This window comes from Arachis hypogaea, chromosome 1 (assembly GCF_003086295.3).
Source record: "Arachis hypogaea cultivar Tifrunner chromosome 1, arahy.Tifrunner.gnm2.J5K5, whole genome shotgun sequence".
Taxonomy (NCBI): Eukaryota; Viridiplantae; Streptophyta; class Magnoliopsida; order Fabales; family Fabaceae; genus Arachis; species Arachis hypogaea.
Genome location: NC_092036.1, coordinates 100,068,367 through 100,074,421, shown reverse-complemented (window position 1 = coordinate 100,074,421; position 6,055 = coordinate 100,068,367).

Here is a 6,055-nt window from a genome sequence, read left to right as displayed (position 1 = left end):
CCATGATGCAGGATGCAGCTGGCTTTGAGGAAGTTGAGGGCGCTGATGGGATGGGCAACTGAGCCGGCTTCATTGGGTGAGATCAAACGGGATTGTGAAAATCCCGTGTTCTGTTGGTTGCTCACAACCTGGGCCATGTTTGGGGTGCCAAAAAAAAAATGCACGAAAGGTAGCACTTGGGTCTTCGCTTCAGTAGCCTCATATCATTGAAGGAAACCCTAAATCCTGGCTGGTCTACCGGCGTCACAGGACGTGCAGGTGCCGCTGGGATTTGAAAGTGGGATCCGCTTGCTGCGGTGGTGGTATCACGTGGTGAAGCTGCTGGCCGACTGCCTGAATCCCTCATTTGTCGTGGCTGGGTGGGAGTGGGGTTGCCTTTCTTCCTCATCCTGGTAAGCACCGATCTACCTAGAGGCTCTTGTCATTGATCTCCGATATGTGTCCATTAATGATGTGTTCTGGCTGTTGCATAAATTCCAAAAGATATATGGTTCGATCTCTCCTTTATAACATGTATAGGATTATGCAGTACGTGATTTGTTTCTTGTTCTTTGTGCTGGCATTGCATATGTGTTGGAGAATAGTGGAAATAAGAGCAAGTAAGTTGAGTAAAGCTTTGAGGTTATTGAATTATATTTTGGGCATAAGATTGTTAAGGAATTAATAATTACAAATGTTATTTAATAATTAAATTATTCTTTTATAAAAAATATGCAAAATAATTTTTTTATATTTTACTTTTAGTTTCGCGATATTAACGTATATTATTTTCCTCCCTTATATTATTTTAGTTTTGCCATGTTAAATTTTACTTATCAGAATAGTCTTTAATAAATTTTTTTTATTGGTTAAATTGTATTTTTTATCAAAATACTTTTAAAAAAATTTACTAAAGTATATTTTGGTCAGCAAAATTTATTGAGTAAAAATAAAATTTTTACTCAGTATATTTTACGGACAAATTCGACTGTTTAAAAAAAAATCCAGATCAAATTATATTAATTAGTTAACACAAAACATTTAAAATGCATTAAAGAAAAGATTTTTTAAAACTTACAAGGGAGACAAATGTACATTTTATAAATAGAGACAAAGGAAGTGTCAACTTAGCATCTCGCGAGAGGAGCCTAAAATTTTTCCCAAAAGGTTATTTTTAATTAAATCTTCCTAACCGTATTTTACAAAAAATTTTCCATATATTATTAACTTATATTAGTAAGACCTAAACTAACCAAACTTATGTAATTAAAAATATAAAGAATATAGAAATTCAAATGAATATAAATATTTTTTACTCACTGAAATTAATTATTGTGAAATTTTTTTTATAATATTAAAATGATATTTTAAACTGCAACATAAAAATAGAAAATAATTAAATTCTGATTTTAAATTAATTAATAAATAATTAGATTATTATATCCAATACTTATTAACTAACTATTTTTGTTAAAAATATTATTATACGATATAATTTTTTATCACATATTTGTCAAAATATAGTTTATTTAAAATATTATATATAATACATGAAAATATTTTTTTATTTTCTTAAGAAAAACTGAATAAATAATATGTATCAGCTACGTATATGTATCATATGTGTGTATGTAATAGTGACTCATATAAGATTAAGATTGGTATACATTTCATTATTTTGTAGACTCTCTAATATATATGCCACCTCAAACCTCTCTCGTCTAGTCTTTTTTATTCATATTTATTTTGTAGTAATAATAAGTAGATAATAATTTATAATTATTTCAAAAATTTAACATTTATAGTTATATATATATAATATGTATAATCATATATTTATAATAACATAATTTTTATTTTTTATTATTTTTAGATCATTTTTTCCTAGTTAAATTTTTTATTCTCTAACTCGACCAGAATATTACATATATGAAAAATTAGTTTACAAATGTCTTGCGCAAAATATTTTTCATTATATATAATTTATTAAAAATATATTTTCTTAAATCCAAGAGTAAAATGTATTATTTTTTAGTAGCAGATTTAATATGTTTTCTGATTTCAATATTATTATGCGATTATAATTATTTAACATATAAAATAAATAATACATAATATATATATATATATATATATATATATATATATATATTAAGAAGATTATCATATTTATTATTATATAAAGGTAGAAGTTTTTTATTCTAAAAAATTTAAAATAAATAAATACAAAAAAATCTGATTTTTTATTCATTAAGATTAATTATTATGCAAGAATTTGTTTCTAATATTAAGAAATGTTATTAAAATGATATTTTAAACTATAACATAAAAATATAAAATAAATAAAGCTTCTTTTATATTACTTAACTAAAAATTAGATTATTATATTTAAAATTTATTAACTAATTACTTTACTAAATATATTATTATATAATCAAATTCTGACATTTGCATGTAACCACATAGTCCGTAGAATTATTTTAAAATTTGACAATAGTATCCCTAACCTCATTGCACCCAAATTTCGACGACGACAATGCTAAGATGGCCACTGAAAAGTTGAAGATGGAATTTTTAATTACTTATTCAACCCGTCCGACTTGGAACTCTAATCCTCTACATTTTTCCTCTGAACCCAAAACCGCAAGCTCGTCCGAGCAAACTCACTCATGAGTTGCTCTTACCTAGTAAATCCTCCTGAATCCTGATCTGGCAAAAGATCCTCCCTTTCCATCACACTCTCACTTTTTCAACCCTTAATTGTTTCGGATTGTGAAATTACTTGACAAGTCATACAGTTTATTAACAACAATGCCCGCAAACTTACAAACAGATTCACATATAATAATCACGACAGAATAAATTAAAATAAAACATCACGCCACAATAACAAGAGACAGACGAGATACAACACGGCAAAACCCACAAAGAACACTGACAGAGGACAACTACGAGTGATCACTAGTGGTGTGGCAGCGATCGAACGGGACAAAAATGATTAAGTGAGCTGCAATTTTTAATGTGTGCCTGTCCTCATGCTTGACCAATCGGAGGGAAGCGAGAAACCGCGAAGCACATTCCTATGGCGTGACATTCTGAAGACAACAGTGAAGGTGCAAGGAAGACAGAAAGTAGCGGGTTGGGGAAGGCGAAATCGTTTTGGGCGCACAGACGATGCGGACCCGCCGGAAAAGACAGACGGTAGAGTATTTGGTAGACGCAATAGAACTTATTACGACATGACGACCATGCGGTATCGGTGGCATCGGCCGTGTCAGACTGTGGGGCTTTAGCTCTACTGTTCTTTTGGGGAGACTGCGTTCAGATGGTCACAGAGTGCATTAGGAAAGGGAGATTAGCTATCAAAGGGGGAACGGAGTGGGATTCATGGGATTTGGGGCTTACATTCTAGATAATAAATTAATTACAAATTTCATCTAACATTTTTAGGTGGGCACGTCATCAACCTTCTCATCGGAAACGTGCTCCTGCAAGTCTAGCGTTATTTTATCAGTTGCAAAATCTTTCCATTGGCGATTCGGTATTTACCTAAACCGACCTATATATACTCAAAAAGAGGTTTCATTACTTTGTTCGTTCTTATCGTTTCGCAAAATTTTGACTTTGGTCCCTATAGTTTTTTCCTTTTTATTCGAGTTCTTGCACAAATTTAATTCTTAATTCGGGTGTCTATACTTTATTTTCCTTCTCATTGGGTCCGGTACCAGTTTCTTTTGTTTTAATTAGATGTTTTTACATTTAAGTCAACTGCTGTTAACAGAGACTTCATTGACAAAATAAATGAATGCAGGGAGCCAGGGACCCCATTAAAAGAAAAAAAAAAGTATACGGTCTTATTTGAAAAATTTTCCAAACTACATGGCTCAATAGAGTAATTAAATTCTAAAAATATTTAGAACGTACATTGCTATGTCTTATTCTCTATTTTCATATTTTCATTGCATTTTTTAAAAGAATGTTTAATTTTCCTGTGGTTTCTATTGTTTCGCAAAATTTATAATTAACTCCCTGTTCTTTTTCTTTAAATCGAGTTCTTGTACCTACATTTTTTTTACTGAATTCCTACATTATTTTTCTTTTTATTTGGGTCTTTGTACTAATTTCTTTTTATTTCGGTCTCTAAAAAATTAAGACACTTATTGCTAACAAGGACCTATTTAAAAAAACAAAATTTGTTACAGATCTCAATTAAAAGATATAAAAAATATACGAATTTAATTAAAAATTATGCAATACTATACACACCAAAAGAATTATTAAACCTTAATATAATGCTTACATATTGCTAACATTTTTACTTCCATAAAAGAAACGGCCACATTGACATGGAAGTGTTGAATTTATTACCCCTTTTCTTTTTTTTTTTTTTGGTTTGAGTCCCCCAGTACCAAAATAACCCACCACCCACTCACAATAATTTAAGATACGGGGCCATAAAAGCTAAGTCCATTCATTTAATCCGTTCAACGGAATTCTTGTGCTGACCCGGAATCACCATTCCCCCATCAGCTTAGCTTCAATGTGGACCAACTTAGACCGGCTCTGCGACCTCTGCAAGCCGTTTAGTTACGTCAGCGAGCTGCTCCCCCAACCACCAGCAGATTTTCACGCGTCACTTGTGCAACGAATCAAAGAGCATATCTTCATCTTCAAATCTGTACGCTATAATTGCCCATAAAATGGTGGTTTAAAATATATGGAGATATCACAAGCGAGAAAGAAGAAGTAAAGAGCTCGCTGCTGATGGAAGCTGTAACGGTGACTGCTGATAATACAAAAAGGAGAGAGAGACAGAGAAATGCAGAACAAAGCAGAGAAGATGAAAACAATAGAGTGACAAAAGGAAGCACGACCGAAGAAGGAGAAGAAGGTGGCAACGACAGTGATGGATTGAGAAAGAAGGAGGCTACGTCGAGAGAGAAAGGAAGAGGATTGAGGTGACGACGGTGGTGGAGGCCACGACGCAAGAGAACAGCCGCTTCTTTACCAATGGCGGCGGCGGGTGCTGCAAATGCGTCGAAGCAGTTCGTTACGACGTCGTTGTACATTGGGGATCTGAGGTCGATGAGAACCTCTACGATTTGTTCGACCAGGTCGGACAAGTGGTTTCGGTTTGTTTGCCTCCACCCTTTTCTCTAAATTATTTTTGTTTTGTTTTGTTTGTTTGAGTTTATTTTTTCTTTTTCTATGATTGTTTGTATGAACAAATGGGGTGTTATTTAGTTAGGACTTTTAGTGCCATTGTGGAATCATTTCGAACCTTCACTCTTTGTCGTTAATTTTTGAAGCTGCAGATACAGTTTGTTTAGGAAGTTCTCCGGCTGTTGTTGCAGAACAAAAGCGACCCCTTGGATTTTTATGCTGAAAGAAGAGAAGAGAAAATGCTTAGTCCACAGATGGAGGCATTTGGTTTAGGCAGTGACTTGAACACTCGCTGATTTGTGTGTGAACTGCTTTGGTAAGAACAATGTCTTGAGATGAAGACTAATTCTTTGCGTTTTTATGTTTTTGAAATAAGAAAAAATAGGTTGAAAGCAATCTTTTCTGATTGGGATTGTCCATGACTCCTTCAAAGGAAGATGTTAGTTTAATACTTTTATCTAATATCAACAACCTAGAAGAATTCATTTTTGATAATTGGAATATGCAAAATAGATCTTTAGTTGTGGTTTCTAATTGTGGAACTTAGGTAAACTTAAATAGTAAAACTCAATTCAAAATCAATTTGGTGAGTAAACATGTAAACTTTAGAAATTGATACCCTTTCCGTATCCACTGCATCATTGTAGCTACAAGTTGTGGCTATTTGTATACGTTTCTTAACCAGAACTAATGAATGATCCAATTTGTATTGTTATTTTCAGTCCAATACTGATTATTTGGAAGAGGATCTGAAGTGTGTGACTATCGAAAACCAAAAATTGGCTGAAATGCTCTTTATGTGCTTGCCAAAATGATTTCATCTCTGGGTTTATTATTGCCTTTTAATTTTCTAAAACTTTTCCTTACAAAGGAGCTAGAAGTAGATGGCATCCATGTTGTGTCTGTTGAAGTA